Source organism: Propithecus coquereli, unplaced genomic scaffold (genome assembly GCF_000956105.1).
Source record: "Propithecus coquereli isolate 6110/MARCELLA unplaced genomic scaffold, Pcoq_1.0 Scaffold111, whole genome shotgun sequence".
Taxonomy (NCBI): domain Eukaryota; kingdom Metazoa; phylum Chordata; class Mammalia; order Primates; family Indriidae; genus Propithecus; species Propithecus coquereli.
In genome coordinates this window covers 4334981-4352380 of record NW_012135081.1, presented here as the reverse complement: position 1 = coordinate 4352380, position 17400 = coordinate 4334981, and the positions used below count along the sequence as shown (strand labels likewise).

Here is a 17400-nt window from a genome sequence, read left to right as displayed (position 1 = left end):
AAAAATCCTCAAGCAGTTTCATATATCTCATTTGATCATTACAACTCTTCAGGTAATATGGAATTGCTAGCCCAATTGCACAGAGATTCAGAGAAGCTTCCGACCTAAGACCACAGGGCCAGTAAAATGGTAGTGTTGGGATTGCTGTGTAGGTGTACTGCTTTGTCCTATACCTTGACTCCAGTTCTAGGGCTAACTGTATTCTAAATTACTTTGCCATTAAGGAAGTGTTGACTCTGAAGGATAGTAGAAACAACCTGCATTTTTTTTTTTTTAAAGAGAAGAGTCTTGGGCGGGCTAGGTGGCTCAACATCTGTAATCCTAGCACTTTAGGAGGCTGAGGCAGGAGGATCTCTTGAGACCAGGAATTCAAGACCAGCCCAAGCAAGAGTGAGACATCCCACAACCCCGTCTCTAAAAAAAAAGAAAGAAGGAAAGAGAGGAAAGGAAGGAAAGGAAGGAAGGAAGGAGGGAGGGAGGGAGCGAGGAAGGAAGGAGAGAAAGGAAAGAAGGAAGGAAGGAAGGAAAGAAAGAAAGAGGAAAGAAAGAAAGAAAGAAAGGAAAGAAAGAAAGAAAGAAAGAAAGAAAGAAAGAAAGAAAGAAAGAAAGAAAGAAAGAAAGAAAGAAAGAAAAAGAAAGAAAGAAAGAAAGAAAGAAAGAAAGAAGAAAGAAAAAGATCAGCCAGGCGTGGTGGCATGTACCTGTAGTCCCAGCTACTCGGGAGGCTGAGGCAGGAGAATTGCTTGAGCCCAGGAGTTTGAGGTTGCTGTGAGCTATGATGATGCCACTGCGCTCCAGCCTGGTTGATAGAGCGAGACCCTGTCTCAAAAAAAAAAAAAAAAAAAGAGGAGAGATGGGGTCTCTGTCTGTCGCCCAGGCTGGAGTGCAGTGGTGCGATCATAGCTCACTGAAGCCTCAAATCCCTGGGCTCAAGCTGTGCTCTTGCCTCAGCCTCCCGAGTAGCTGGGACTACAGGCATGGGCCACCACGCGCGCCTAATATAAAAAATAATTTTTTTTTTTAACTTAGCTCATTGTAACCTGGAAATCCTGGGCTCGAGCATCCTCCCACCTCAGCATCCCTAGTAGCTAGAGCAGGCGCACGACACCACTCCCGGCTAAATTTTTTTAGTTTTTTGTAGAGACGGAGTCTCGCTTGTTGCCCAGGCCGGTCAGGAACTCCGGGGCTCAAGCGATCCTCCCGCCTCGGCACCCCAAAGCGATGGGATTACAGGCGTAAACCACCTTGTCCTGTTTTTAAAGTGCGCTCCTCTGAGATAATCTCATTCCCTATATTTGCTTCACCTTTTGGATCTCCACTACTATTGGCATCTGTAAATGTTCCCTCTCCTCCTTTTTCCTGTCTTTTTGCCCCTAGACTCGTCAGCCGAACACGTGTGACCTGTGTGTACAGCACAGTACTCACTCAGCCACCCTCCCCAGACCTGCCCACAGTAAGCCCGGCCCCTTCTTTTCCCGGAGCCCCGCCCCTCGGCCGCTTTCCATCGCAGCCCCTACGGATCTCGCCCTTCCCCCCTCGACTTCTCGCGAGAGGTGAGCGCGCCTGGCCGGACGGGAGGAAAGTATCTGCTCCGCTGAGGGGGGAAAGAAGGAGCTGGAGACAGATTGTGGGACCGAGCGCGGGCGGGCGGGAGGTGACGGAGCTATCAGCGGGTGAGTCCTGTTAACATTAGTTAATCCGTGATCTGACGGGAGTCTCCCCTTCAACTCTGGCCAGTCCCAGCGACCCAGGCTGGGGTCTCCCCTCCCAGTCTGTGTTGGACGGGGGCGCTGAGGCGGTGGCCGGGCCCTGTCTGAGGAAGAGGGTGGGTATAGACTAAAGCCGCCAATAGGAGAGAAGGACGCCTCGATTGGCGGCTATGAGCGCTAATAGGAGATCGCTTTTTTTACCTCGCGGAGTGCCGCCCCTCTTCTCTCCTTCCTCCCGCCTCCTTCCTTTGGGGGGAAGGCGGGGCCAGAGGCCTGAAGTGTGGGGAGAACTTGGGGTAAGTAGCCCCGGGGGGCACAGGGCGTGGCAAGGAGAGGGGAATTGAATCCTGAGGGAAGGGTGCTCTAGTGGAGCCTAATGGAAGGATCATGGAATGGGGTAGAATGGGAGAAAGAGGAGGCGTATTAAACTGAGTTGGAGACCCAGGGCTTGGCACTGGAAAAGGCAAGGGTAGGCAGGAGGCAGGAATGAGTAGGTGAGAACAAGGTTCTTGATCAGGTGACCCAACATGCATTGGGTTTGGCTGGAAAGATAGGTAGGAGTAGATCATTGGAAATGAGGGCCATGGCATTTCGATTGAATTAATAAGACTATCAGAGACGTGATATCAGGGCGAAAGTATGGATTTGGAGAAAGTTAAGTGAATGAGTTTAGGAAGACAATATGAATGGGCTAAGTCACCAGAAGACATGGCTTTGGGAAGGGTATGAGAGTTAAGAGGGGCAAGGGAAGTGTTTGGAAGGTCTTTAGCCTAGGTGTCAGAAACAGGCTGGGGCAGTGATTTAGGGCTTCTTGGTGGATATGACACCCAGATGGTGACCAGCTTACAAGAATGCTGGAATGAGGGTAGAAAAATTGAATACTTTCATCACTTCTCTGATTTTCTTTCTCCCTCTCTTCCCTTTCCCAAACTTTCTCTTCCAAAACACAGGGATATGGCCTTGGGACTTAAGCAGTCCAAGTTGGAGCCCCATAGGGACTTATATGTTGCTCTGAATTGCTTGTTAAGTTCTCTGACTGGGGTGTTTACTACCCAGGGCACCTCCTACCCAGATTCCCGTGTTGCTACTTTCCTAACTTTAAAAGTTTGTTTTCAACTTAACAGAGAGTATTTTAGTCTCTCTAAGGGTCATGTCATACTAAGTGTAGGTTTGTGGGGGTTGTGCAGAGTTTTTTTAGCAAGCTCACGATTCCTATGTTTAAAAATATTGCAGTAGTGTAGTTCTTGTAGAGACATCAGTCTTCATAGGATTTCTAAGCACAAATATACTAAAATGAAGTTTGTTTTGTTAAATGTGTCTTCCCCACTCATTCTTTTTTTTTTTATTTCTGAGCTTTAGGATAACTGTATATCCCCACTCATTCTTGGGGAAGAGTTGTTAAATGGATGGTTGCAGTTAGTTTTAGTTAGCTTATATATTTTTAAATGGTGTAAATAAAATAGATACATTTCAGGAAAGTGAAAAATTTTCAGTTTCTTCCTTTGTGTTCAGACTCAGAAACTAAAGATATGTCATAATATCTTAGGCCAAGGGTTGGGGAAATCAAACACAATTTGTACTTAAACATGGAGGATGTAAGGTAAGTGGAAGCTATTGCGAAATATAACATGTCTGTAAGAAAAGAAGCTAAAGAAAAGTTTGGCAGCTCTACTAGGTAGTCTTACCAGTTTGTTCTTAATTCTGTACAGAAAAGGGAGAGGCATTTGCCCTTTGTTTAATAGTTGTGTATCATTTAATAATGAATTGGAGTAATACAGCCAATTAATTCTTTGCTATTGCAGATTATTCTTTTACATTCCTTCTCTTCTCCTTTTACTTTTGAGAAGTGAAATAATGTCTGAAATATCAATAAAGCTATTATACGAAGAGAAACCAGAGCATGTAGTTTAGTATTAACCTTTGGTTTTCAGCAGCCAGTTGAAGCTTTTCTTCCTGGCCAGGACGTTGCCCCTACAGCACACTGAGACCGATTAATTACTGACCCTTTAGCAATAACTACTGAGCTGAGTTCCAGTATTTCACATTAAGAGCATTGCTATTGGACATTTAGAACATTTTCACAGTTTGCCTGGCAGCAACACAAAAAAATATCCAATGAGAGAGCAAAGTCTGTTGTTTTGGTCTTCTGTCTTAGAATTTGTGATGGCTTTGACTTGGGCAGTATTAAATGCAAGATTTTTTTTTTCTCACTAGTGTTACCATCTAGCAGAAAGCTAGAAAGTGATAACTCTGCTCATCTTTCAGCTTGTGAATCAAAGTTTATACCTTGTGGTAGTCTCACTGTTGTAACTTTTAAACACCTTTGTTTACCATGGCTTTAAGATGTTAATAGCTCCCGATACTGTATCTAGTTCTCTTTTCTCTCCTCACTTCCATACCAAAATGAAAATTGTTTTTTCAACCAACTCTTAAGCTGCTACTTTGCCTTGAGTAAAGTCCCTGGCTCTGCCTGAACACAGCTGCTCTGAAGTTGTCAGAAGTTATTGTTTTGTGCATGTCAAGACTGAGTTTTTCCTGGGCTGCAGTGGGAGGTAGTCAGTGTTACAGCAGCCTCCTATCCACGTCTGAAGAGGAGGAGCCTTCTCTTTGCAAGGAAGTTTTAGATGGAACAAATAGCACTGCCATGTAAATGTCTAATAATGACAGTTCTCTTCTTGAGACTAGTTGGCAGGATGGCATATAATTGTCCCTTATCCTTGATAAAGGTATTAAAGTTAAGGTACAGATGTTTCTTTGAGAAAAACAAATACAGCATTCATTAAAAAAGAAAAACTATTAGTTTCTTTTGTTGTTGGTTTCTCTGAAAATGGTTCTATGGTTTTGGAATTCATGAAAAAGTCTTCTCTTTAAAAATATGTCAAAGAGAACAGTTTTGTTGTTTTTGTTTTTTTTTTTTTTTTGAGACAGAGTTTCACTCTGTTGCTCAGATAGAGTGCTGTGGTGTCAGCCTAGCTCACAGCAACCTCAAACTCCTGGTCTCAAGCGATTCTCCTGCCTCAGCCTCCCAAGTAGCTGGGACTACAGGCATACCACCACGCCCGGCTAATTTTTCTATTTTTAGTAGAGATGGGGTCTCACTCTTGCTCAGGCTGGTCTCAAACTCCTGACCTCAAGTGATCCTCCTGCCTCTGCCTCCCGGAGTGCTAGGATTACAGGCGTGAGCCACCTCACCCAGCCAAAGAGAACAGTTTTTAAGCTTCTCTAACATTTATTTATTTTTAAATATTGTCTTCCCCTAAGAGGCTTTTTCGGATCAAGTATGTTCATGATATGTGAAAACACATAATGTTTGGAATCTCTGATCAGTGGTCTTTTAACTTCTGAATGCTCTAAGGAAGAAGTCCCCAATTCACAGTCACCCTGTTCCATTATTGTAGCTCCTCTTTTAGAACATTCTTTACATTGTGCTCAAGCTCCTTAGTTCTGTCATCTTAAGCCACAATAAATAAACCTAATTCCTTGCCAACATGGTAGGCTTCAAATATTTGATGACAGTTATGCTCCGTTAAGTCATCTCTTTTTGGAGTAAATATCCCAAGTTCTTTCAGCTATTTCTTAAATGACTTTTGTGTGTATGTGTGTGTGTGAGACAGAGTCTTGTTTTGTTGCCCCAGCTAGAGTGCAGTGGCATCATCATAGTTCACTGCAACCTCAAACTCCTAGGCTCAAGCGATTTTCCTACTTCAGCCTCCTGAAACACTACAGGCACGTGCCACTACACCTAGCTAATTTTTCTATTTTTTTGTAGAGACAGGGTCTCGCTCTTGCTCAGGAGGGTCTCGAACTCCAGGCCTCGAACAATGCTTCTGCCTCGGCCTCCCAGAGTGCTAGGATTATAGGCATGAGCCACTACACCCAGCCAAATGACACTGTTAATAAAGCTCAGGCTCTTCATCAACTTAGCTGCCTGAGTGTTTAGGGTTCTTTATCTAGATCTGAATATAACATCTCAGATACAATCTAGTCAATACAAGTTATAGGGGGGAGCACGGCTTCTATTTTACTGCACTCTATGCCTCTCTATTCTTAAAGCCTAAGATAACATTAATTTGTGTAGGCGATTTTTTAACGTAATTGAGGACTTTACATTTATCCCTGTAATTATCATTAGTTTGTTAGTTTGGTTTATTATTTTAGCTTGATAATATTATTTAGCCTCTTGATCATTCTTCATATCTTTGTATTATTGATAAATTTGATACATATGCCTGTATTTTCATTTTAGGTCACTGGTAAAAAAAAAAAATAGCAGAGGCATGCGATACAACATTAGTAGACTATCATTATGTTAACATTAATCCATTTATCAACCTTTTGGATAAATTTAGTTATGAATCCCACCTGCTGTTTTATATTATCTAACCTTAGAGGTATCCTGTTGAAATCCAAATACAGTATATTCTGTCTCTGACATCCCTGAGCTCCTAGGCTGGTGACTGTCACAAAAGAAAATGAAGTTAGATATTTGTTGCTGCTTACCTATCCTATACTAGTGTTCATATTACTGCATAATTTGCCAATTGTTCATAAATGATCTATTTAATAATTCATTTTAAAATATTTTGGGGAAATATCTATTTCACCAGACTGCAGATTCCATACTCTACCTCCTCTGCCCCATATTTTTTTTTTTTTTTTGAGACAGAGTCTCACCGTGTTGCCCGGGCCAGAGTGCCGTGGCGTCATCCTAGCTCACAGCAACCTCAAACTCCTAGGCTCAAGCAATCCTTCTGCCTCAGCCTCCCGAGTAGAGGGGACTACAGGCATGCACCACCATGCCCGGCTGATTTATTTTCTATATGTTTTTAGTTGTCCGATTAATTTTCTTTCTATTTTTAGTAGAGACGGGGTCTCGCTCTTGCTCCGGCTGGTTTCAAACTCCTGAGCTCAAACAATCCGCCCGCCTCGGGCTCCCAGAGTGCTAGGATTACAGGCATGAGCCACCGCACCCAGCCCATTTTTTAAAATTATGATTTTTCCCCTATTTCTAAGATTTCTGGTTCTGCTTTCTTTTCTTTCTTTCTGTTTTTTAAAAAATAATTATGGAACAATTAACAATGTTTCTTCATAGTTTCATGATTTTTTGTTTTGTTTTTTAAATTTTTTGTAGAGACGGGTCTTGCTGTGTTGCTCAGGCTGGTCTTGAATTCCTGGCCTCAAGCAATCCTCCTGCCTCAGGATTACAGGTGTGAGCCACCGCACCCAGATCATAGTTGCATGTTTTTTGACATTAGATAAAATTCTGTTTTGAAAACTCCTTTAGGAAGAAACTTCATTCCCTGAACATTTTAAGTTAGAAATTAAACTTCTGCCCATAGAACAGTTGTTTGGTAGCTTCCTTATAACATTGACGTGTCCAATTTAGACCTAACTTTTCATTTTGTATTTGGAATAAAAACCTACACCAACTGTAAATAGACACACACACACAGTGTTGCCATTTATAATTGTAGTTTATTGGTGTGCTGGTCTAAGTTTGTCAGGCTATATGCTGTAGGTGAATGGTGCTACAAACCAGATAGGACATCAGAAGACATCTCTAGGGACTAAAGACTTTATATTGGCAGCCAACAATTTTCCTGTATGTTAATTTTAGACCTGACAGTTGAATTTATGTTTGAGCAATTTTAGCTGATAAATGCATTTTTAAAGTGCCTTCCTCTTTTGGGGTTTTAATTTTTACTTTCGTTTTTTCAAAATTTGCAAATTGTGAATGGAAATATTTGTGCAAATTAAAGTAGCACAGTACTAGGCAGGAGCAGGATGTGGTGTCCTTAGATACTTTCTCATTCATCTGATACAGTTGGTTATGAGTTCTCCTGGAAAGGGGAATGATGGACTTGATGACCCCTCAAGGTCCTTTCTAGTCCAAACTTTCATAAATAGAAGCTCAGATCAAGGAACTTACTACTGAAGAATCAGGAAGAAAAATAGACTGTAAAGAAAATGAAATTGAAACGGTTCTATTGACCTAGTGGGAATGGATAAACAAAAAGTAAGGAACATAAAGGGTGACAAATAATAGCTCCTTTGAGCTAAAAGCAAAACAAAAATCAACAACAACGAATATTTTGCATTGGGGTCATTTCATGTCTTAAAAATATTTTATCATGACATTTTCTCTTCATCATTTCCCTGGTGGACACTTTGTGTTGAGAGAATGTTGGTTTTTTTCCTGTTAAATCATAGTATTCTCGTCTGTCCTTTTGTTTAGAAATTTTTATTTATTTTTGGGTTTCTGAACAATACTGCAATACTGACTGCCTGTATACAATGAAACCAAATTCAGTTAACTTTTGAAAGTAAATATTTGCTGTATAGCTTTCTTGGAGATGAAATATGAGTGTTACAATTCAGGAAAGGTTGTATCAAAAGATAAACTTGTTATCTAGTTTTTAAACTTTGTAGGTAGACATTTAGGAAAGGTTCCCAACCAAAGGAAAGGTGAGTAGTATATATAATAGTCTTATACATAAACCTTCAGAACAAAACTCATTACAAACTTATGACTTCACTTCATTAGCTTTTTCTCATGTTTTGATAATTTTAATCCTAAATGTTCTCGTACATTTGAAACCAAACTGCAAAAAGGTTCTCTTTTCTGTTCGGTACTACATTTCTCCTTAATAAGTATCAGTTTATGAAAGTCTAACGGGAGCCAAGATTTAGCTTAAACAGTCTTTCATGAGCTTGTGGCTTGGGCCTCTGTGGTAACTGTTCTGCCACAGCCCCACCTTCTCACAAACCCAACTTGCTCTCTTTGAGTGGAATTGCTTACTATTATCTCCTGTTCTGGTAGAGTCCTTCTTTCTGAGATAGTGGACAGGGAAGGTTTATATGCTAAACTGGTCAAATTTTATTTGGGGCTTAAACTTACCATGCAGTAGAAAATAAATACACTTTTTCAGATTAAAAAATAGGATACAGGCTGGGCGCTGTGGCTGATGCCTGTAATCATAGCACTCTGGGAGGCCAAGGCCGGAGGATTACTTGAGGTCAGGATTTTGAGAACAGCCTGAGCAAGAACAATACCATCTCTACAAAAAATAGAAAAATTACCTGGGCATGGTGGTGTGTGCCTGTAGTCCTAGCTCCTCAGGAGGCTGAGGCAGGAGGATCACTTGAGCCGAGGAATTTGAGATTGCATTGAACTATGATAATGCCACTACACCCTAGCTGGGGCGACAGAGTGAGACTCTGTCTCAAAAATAAATAAATAAAATAAAATAAAAACAGGGTACAACCATTCTTTTTAAAATAGGAACATGCCTATTATATGTAAGATAAGAATGATTTGTTGAATATAACATGATTGCTGTAAATGATTTGTGTTGGCACCAAGTTTCTTGCCAGTAATATTTATTTAAGGTTTATCAAACTTGAATAACACAATGTTGGTTTTATTTAACATGGTATTTCTGGTACCAGCATGACTCTTGTAGCACCATTTTCTTTAACTTATTTTTTTAAGGTTTGGTCAAGCTGTAGTTTAGTAATACTTGACACATCTACGTTTGGGACTGGTCAGAGTCAATCAGTGAGATTGGAATATCCCCAAATAGATCACTGTGTTGCAAATATGTGGACAAACTTAGAAAATAGATCTTTTTTCTTGAAAACTTCTAAGTGTCTCCATGATTGTCGTTGTGGAATATTGGAGGTATTTCCTACCCAGAACCAAACTCATACTGGGGTTTCAGTATTAAAGTCTGTCAGGTTTATTGTTGTTTGTAGTCTGTTTAAGTTCATAAAATGACTCACGCCTATAATCCTTGTGCTTTGGGAGGCCAAGGTGGGAGGATTGTTTCAGGCTAGGAGTTTGAAATCAGCCTGGGCAACATAGCAAGACCTGCCTCTAAAAAAAATAAGAAGAAAAATTAGCTGAGTGTGGTGGCACAAGCCTGTAGTCCCAACTATTCAGGAGGCTAAGGCAGAGGATTGCTTGAGCCCAGGAGTTTGAAGCTTCAATGAGCTATGATCACACCACCGCATTGCAGCCTGGGTGACAGAATGAAATCCCATCTCTAAAACAAACAAAAAAATGAAGTCCATGAAGATTTAAAATTGATCCTTAAATAGCAGTGTTTTGGGGTTGATAACTATTGGTTTATTGTTTTAGGGATCATACTTTATCTCAAAATTAGCAGGAAAAAACCAAAACACAATTTGTTTGATTTTTGTTTGACATCCTACCAGTTTCCAGCAATGTTTCTACTTCTAAAATGCACACTGAGGCCAAACATATTATAGGTATAATGTTCACTAATTATTTCTAACTTTGCTTCCTACTGTCACTTTAGCAAATTGTTGCTTCTTTTTTTTTTTTTTTCCCTTTATTAACCTTTCTGGGGAGAGCTCAAAAGAGTTCCTTGAATCCTCTGAAAGCTTGGAGAGCCTCAAAAAAAATTCTAGTCAAGTAGTTGCCTATATATATAAAGCTGCTTCCAGATAGGTTCTGAGCTTTGGCCATGTGTTGCCTAACTTATGATTCAGCCTAATTCTCACCCCCATCTGTTTTCAGTCATTTGCTATGAAACTATTTGGTCTACTTAAGCTGGCTCCTTTGAAACCTGTTTCTGCATGTCTGAGCCTGAAATCCAGAAATTAATCTCAACCTTCTGTTTGATTGATGAATCTAGGATACTCTACTCTTTGTGTATTTCCCAAAGCAGTGGGTCTCAAACTTTTTGGTCTCAGTACTCACAGCTGAGGACTCCAAAGAGCTTTTGTTTATCTGGGTTATATCTGTTCATATTTAGCATATGAGAAATTTTAAAAAGAATTTTAAAAATACTTATTTATTTAAAAATAGTAGCAAATCTGTTATGTTAACATAAATAATTACATAGTTTCAAAAAAATTGGGGAGAAGAGCTTCACCTCTCTTCAACATCTGGCTTAACAGAAAACAGCTGGATTCTTATATCTGCTTTTGCATTCAATCTGTTAAGATATGTTGTTTTGGTTTAAGTATATGAAGAAAATAGGGGTTACATAGATATGTAATAGGGAAAGGAAAGATTATTTTCAGATAATTATATATTGTCTTCTTTGATACTACACCAAAATCTGAAAAGTTAGTTTCTTAAAGGTTAGCTGTAGTGTAGAATTTGAAAACATGTCTGTGAACTTTTAATACTGTTATATTAAAATGCATTGTCTAGCCTGCTCTTTTACTTATGAATGATTTTAACCCCCATGAACCCTGTGAAAGAGATTCAGAGGTCTGTAGGGATCCCTGGAGCCCACTTTGAGAAAGGCTAGGTTATAGTGCCAAATTTGAAAAATACAGCTGTTTTCCATATGGAAGGAATTATGCTCTCCAATCTTCTTAGTGCTTCTCAAAGGGTGGGCCATTGACAGTTTGCATCAGAATTACTCAGGGTGTTTTTTTTGTTTTTTTTTTTGAGACAGAGTCTCACTCTCTTGCCTGGGGCGAGTGCCGTGGCGTCAGCCTAGCTCACAGCAACCTCAAACTCCTAGGCTCAAGCAATCCTACTGTCTCAGCCTCCCGAGTAGCTGGGACCACAGGCACGCGCCACCATGCCCGGCTAATTTTTTTCTACATATATTTTTAGCTGTCCAATTAATTTCTTTCCATTTTTTGGTAGAGACGGGGTCTCGCTCTTGCTCAGGCTGGTCTCGAACTCCTGAGCTCAGAACGATCCGCCCGCCTCGGCCTCCCAGAGTGCTAGGATTACAGGCGTGAGTCTCAGGGTATTTTTTAAAGTGTAGATTCTTGGGCCCCAGTCCAAGGGAATCCAGGAGGACTAGGAATTTATATTTTTACAAGCTGCCCAGGTAAATATGCACAGTTTGAGAACTAGCTTAATTAACCTTATTTTAAGAAAACCTAATTTCTAAAATTTGAAAATTCAAATAAAAATAAATTAGTACTTAGATAGTCATAGTATAAAATAATTTATTAAGGATTAACATATAAATTGACATTCATCATAATTGGGATGTCTTAACTATGTATTTTGATTAATGATAGTTAACATACATACCAGAAGTTGGGACTAAGGCCAGATAATAAATATGCTAAGTTTAGCAGGCATGAGGTCTCTGTTTTTCCTACTCAACTGTGCCATTCTAGCACAAAAGCAGCCAGAGATGATATGTAAATGAATAATCATGGTTTTATTAGAACACACTAATAAAACTTTATAGATACTAAAATTTAAATTTTATATAATTTTCACATCACAATATATCCTGATTTCTTTTTAACCATTGAAAAATTTAAAAATCATTCTTAGCTTGTGGGCCATACAAAAATAGGTGGCAGGCTGGATTTGGCCCATGAGTTGAAGTTTGCCAAAGCTTGATATATGCTATAATTGGATTATGCATTTTAAAATAATTATAATAAAATATGTTTAATGTTAAAACTATGAACATTACTTTTCCTAGACAAAAATGATACTCCAAGAACTTGAAGTCCCTCAAATTCGTGTTTCTAGACATTTGTATAATAAACATATAAGAAACACCTGTTGTGTGCTAAATTGTTAGAAATACATGATTCAGTTATAACTAGTTATACAATATGCAAGGTATCATACAACTTTCAGGGATTATAAAAAGATGTGGTGTCCATTTTTGTATCTTATTTGGAGAACAGGAAATTAGAATCCAGGCCAACCTCAACCCCTTGAATCCTTTTTTGCATATTTTTTTGTAACTCTCTACCTCAGTTTTCCACTGTTAGCAAAGTGCTTTACAAAACCCTATATAAAACAATAAGGCTAATTAGTTTAAGGTTATAGTAGTATATGTGCTTTCTTTTTTTTAATGCTGTCTCAGCATCAAGGACATATATGTGTTTTCTACGTAATCCATAATACAATGGAAAATTAATCCAGGGTTTATGAACGAAAGTTTCAGTTCCTAAATAATCTATTGCCTGATAAAACTTGAGTAGTCTACTTTGTTTTCTGAGGATCCCATAACCTGCATTATACTCTCACAATTCATGTGTTTACTGGAATTTTAAGTCAGTTTTCTAGATGTAATGCAAATCAGAGCAGCACTGAATTATCCTATGGAGAATATATAATGTTGAGACTGTTATGGTGAAGATCTTGACTGTTTGTACTCTTTGCTTAGCAGCAGCTAAATTATCTTAGAGTCTGAAACTTGGTGTCCAAAATTGTGTTTTTAGAAGAGAACTGTTGACATACAATTTTTTTTTTTACATCATGAGGGAGTGGAGCCCATAAAGCTCTGTTTGGGTGTCTAAATTTTTCAGCTGTTTATACTGAGCTGAAAGGTATTCAGTACCTGCTAACTTGGCTTCAGCTCTCTTTATTCCCTCTGTGATGCAAAGTTGGGGCAATTTCTGATTGATTAATATAAGTAATACTTGTTAGGGAGCATTCATGGGATTCTGAAAATGGGCCCTAAAAGATAACAAAGGAGGAACTATCTTGAACTGCTTGGTTTACCCTGTGTATCGACACAAATTTAAGTGTCCACCATGTCTGTTTTCTATATGAAACTGTTAGTTTATAATTTTAGAAAGATTTTTTGATGGCCCCTTTTGAACTTAATTTATCAGTTGTTTCTGTTTCTTTGCAGCAGAAAATGAACAACTTTGTATGATTTTATTTATGTATTTATTTATTTATTGATACATACATACATACATACAGAGTCTCACTCTGTTACCCTGGCTAGAGTACAGTGGCATCATCATATCTCACTACAACCTCAAATTCCTGGGCTCAAGTGATCCTCCTGCCTCAGCTCCCAAGTAACTGGGACTACAGGTGTGTGCCACTACTCCTGACTAATTTTTTTTTTAATGTATATTTCTTGTGGAGACAGGATCTTGCTATGTCACCCAGGCTGGTCTCGAGCTCCTGACTTCAAGCAGTCCTCTGGCCTTGGCCTCCCAAAGTGCTAGGATTACAGGTGTGAGCCACCAAGCCTGGCCTCCCTTTCCTTTTTCTTTTCTTCTTTTTTTTTAGCTATGTCATTTCCCCATATAGCCAATGAATCCCTTACCTTTTTCTGTGTTTATTTTTTTAATATAGATTTAGAATTATGGCGCATATGCAATTTTATATCCTGCTTTCTTTCCATTTATTTAATTTATTTACTTATTTATTTATTTTTTAGAGATGGGGGGGTCTCACTCTGTTATCCAGGCTGGAGTACAGTCATGCCATTATAGCTTGCTGCAGTCTCAAACTCCTGGGTTCAAGCGATTCTCTTGCCTCAGTTTACAGAATAGCCAGGACTATCAGACTGTGCCACTATGCCTGGCCAATTTTTAAAACATTTTTTTGGAGATGGAAGTCTCCGTATGTTGTCCAGGCTGGTTTCAAACTCCTGGCCTCCAATGATCCTTCTGACTCAGCTTCTGAAGTAGCTGGGATTACAAACTAGAGCCACGATGCCCAACTTTTTTTTCCATTCAATATATAGCATTTTCTCATGTCATTAAATAGTTTGCAAAATATTATTCTTAAATATAGTCTGTTGTAAGGTAGTACCTTAATTTATATTTATCCATTCTTCCTAAACATTTAATGCCTGTTCTTTCTTTGTTCATAAATATGACTTTGATGAACATTTCAGTATATAAATGATCCGTGTTTTTGGTTTTATCCTTAGAATAGAGTCCTGAAAGAAGAATGATTTGTTCAAAGGATATAAAACATTTTAAGACATTTAATATAAATATTGCCAAATTGATTTCCAGAAAGATTGTTCAAATATGTACTCCCAAAAGTACTATATAAAGATACCCTTTCTGCTGCATACTTGATTGACATTCTCTTGTACTTGCATATAAATCTTAACAGCTCTGGCTGAGGTTTTGTTTTCAAGGTTCGATTAAGGGTTAACTTGACAAATACCTCCCTCCTCCCCATTTTTAGCACTCTAACCAAAAATTATAGAGCTTCCTTTATGTTACTTGGGTGATGAGAAAAGCATAGAATTGGTTGGCCGTGATTGTATAAAGTGCCTTAGGCACAAAGTAGTTATAAATATACATTTAAATTATGTCTTAAGTAAGTATAGCCTTAAATGCAAAATACCTGTTTCGTAAATGTTTTGTAGACCCAGCAGCTTTCTGCAAAACCTTGAATATTGCCTTTAAATATTTATAAAATATTAAATCAATACATATTCATTGAACATCTACTGTGTTAGGAGAAGAAAGTCTTCCTGAAGTATTAACTTATATCTCTATATTCTACCCCCTTCCCTTATTAATCACAGATAATGCAGCCATTCCCTTTTTAGTCATGAAACTAAAATATCCCTTTCCTAGTTACTAACATACCACCATTTCATTTCTTTAATAGCAATTATCTGCCATTAATCTAAATTTATTTTGTGGCTGGGTGTGGTGGCTCATGCCTGTAATCCCAGCAGTTTGGGAGGCCGAAGTGAGAGGAGCACTTCAGGCCAGGAGTTCAACACCAGCCTCAACAACATAGCAATACCTCCTCTCTACAAAAATTTTTAAAAAATATCTGGGGGCAGTGGCCTGTGCCTGTGGTCCCAGCTACTCAGGAGGCCGAGGTGGGAGGATTGCTCGAACCCAGGAGTTCAAGGCTGTAGTGAACTATGATCGTGCCACTGCATTCCAGCTTGGGCTACAAAGCAAGACCCTGTCTCAAAAAAATGATAAATAAATAAAATTATTTTGTTTGTTTACTAGCTTATTGTTTGTCTCTTTCTTTTAGAATGTAAGTAAGCTGTATGAGGGCAGAAATCTTGCTTATCTCATTTACTGTTGAATTACTGGGGCATAGAGTATATGGTAGGTACTAAATAAAATATTTGGTGAATTAATGAATTTTAAAACTAAATGTGTATAATACAAAAAGTAAATTGTGGTTATTAATTTCAGACTTCTTCCTTGTTCAGTCTTTTACCAAGACTATTAACCTCTTTTTTTTTTTGTACTCTTGTCTATACTCTGGAGTTGTTAGCAAAAGAATTTGATAAATGGCCATAGACAGTAGGAGAAATAACAAGGGATCTAAATAATATGTACACTGATCAACCTCTGGCTAATTGAACTTGTAAATTAAGCCATCATTCTTAATAATGATGGCTTCTTTCATGCCAAATAAGTGAAAGATTCTTTTTTTATAAAGGCCTATTTTCTTTTTATTTTTATGTCCACTTTGCCTGGCACTTAGTAGTGTTTTTTGAAAGAATGAATGATAGCCAATCTTAACCCCTTCTAGATGTTTATGTATCTTTGATACTTATGGTACATTGTCCTTCTTATTTTTTGTACGTAGCAAGGTCTGCTTTTTGTCATTAGGAACCTAACAATAGGCCCCTGTGTGTGTTTGTACATGGCTTTTATTTCTTATTTAGCGTTGGACCATGTTATTTTATTTTATTTTATTTTTTATTTTTAGAGATTGGGTCTTGCTGTGTTGCCCAGGTTGGAGTGCAGTGGCACAATCACAGCTCACTGCATCTTCAGATTCCTGGGTGCAGGCCATCTTCAGCCTCCCAAGTAGCTAGGACTACAGGCTTGCACCACCACTCCTGGCTACTTTTTAAAATTTTTTTTAGAGACAGGGTCTCACATGTTGTCCAGTCTGGTCTCAAAGTCCTAGGCTCAAGCAATCCTCCTGCCTTGGCCTCCCAAAGTGCTGGGATTACACATGTGAGCCACTGCACCTGGCCAGGCTGTCTTATTAGCATCAGTTGGTTACAAGAGAAATGATCACATCATAATCAGGTTCAGAGAATTGACTCTGTGACCATCAGTGACAAATTCTGTCCTCATTCATTAAAAAATAGATAGAAACAAACAAATCTATATATACAGAGAGAGAGAAAATCTATTTTCTTACATATCGACTATTTTAGGAACTGTCTCTGGCTCTATAAAACTATTATAACAGATTTTTTTTGAATTATCTCAGTTATTAAAAATCATTCTCTAAACCTTGGGTTTTCTTCACTTCTCTCCCAGCATCTAGATAACTTTCTCTTTTGAGTAAATTCTGATTTTTATCATTTAATGCATTTTGGTGACTCTGAGCCTTTTCTGCAGACCTTGGCCTCTAGGATAGCCTTTTTATGCGTCTTTGTTTTCCTGTTCTAAAATCCTTACTGAAAGCATCCAACCTCCCCTTGGCAATGCTTCTTAATGTGTGTATCCATCTTCCGTCATTTATTGTTTAGTTCTATAAAATGCTTATGTTTCATCCTGAAGAATAGATCGAGGAGATGACACACTGTGAGTGCCATGTCCAGACACATGATCTGCTTGTCAAGCAGTATAATTACAAATGAGCTGTGACTTAAATTCCAACATCGTTATTCAAGACTCAAGATTTCACTTTTTATCTCAATCTCTTTATACTACAGAAATGTGTTGCTTTTTGTTTTTGAGTTGGTATCAGCTGACCTCGCTGATAATTAGAGATTTGTTCAAAATGTCAGATAGAAATAAGCAATGGCATTCTTTATGTGTAACAATTGATGAAGCAGACTGGGAATGAAGGAGAAATTTTTCAAAAAAAGATGTTAGCTGTATTTTTTTAAAATAGGGAGACATCATTCTTACCGTTGTTAAATATTTAAATTTTTAAAAAAATAAATCACTTTAAAATGAAAAAATTTTAAAGCAAGAGTGATGGAAATGACAAGGGGCAAGAAATTGAGGGAATGATTTAAGA

The 17400-nt window shown here is 38.5% G+C and overlaps 1 protein-coding gene across 1 annotated transcript in view; it reads left to right on the top strand.

The window, feature by feature from the left end:
• Positions 1–1538: 1538 nt before the first annotated feature.
• Positions 1539–17400, top strand: part of ATF7 (activating transcription factor 7) — an 86731-nt gene continuing 70869 nt past the window's right edge. The window contains exon 1 of the mRNA XM_012654531.1: positions 1539–1673. The gene's annotated coding sequence lies outside the window, so the exon portion shown is untranslated. The remainder of the gene's footprint in view (positions 1674–17400) is intronic.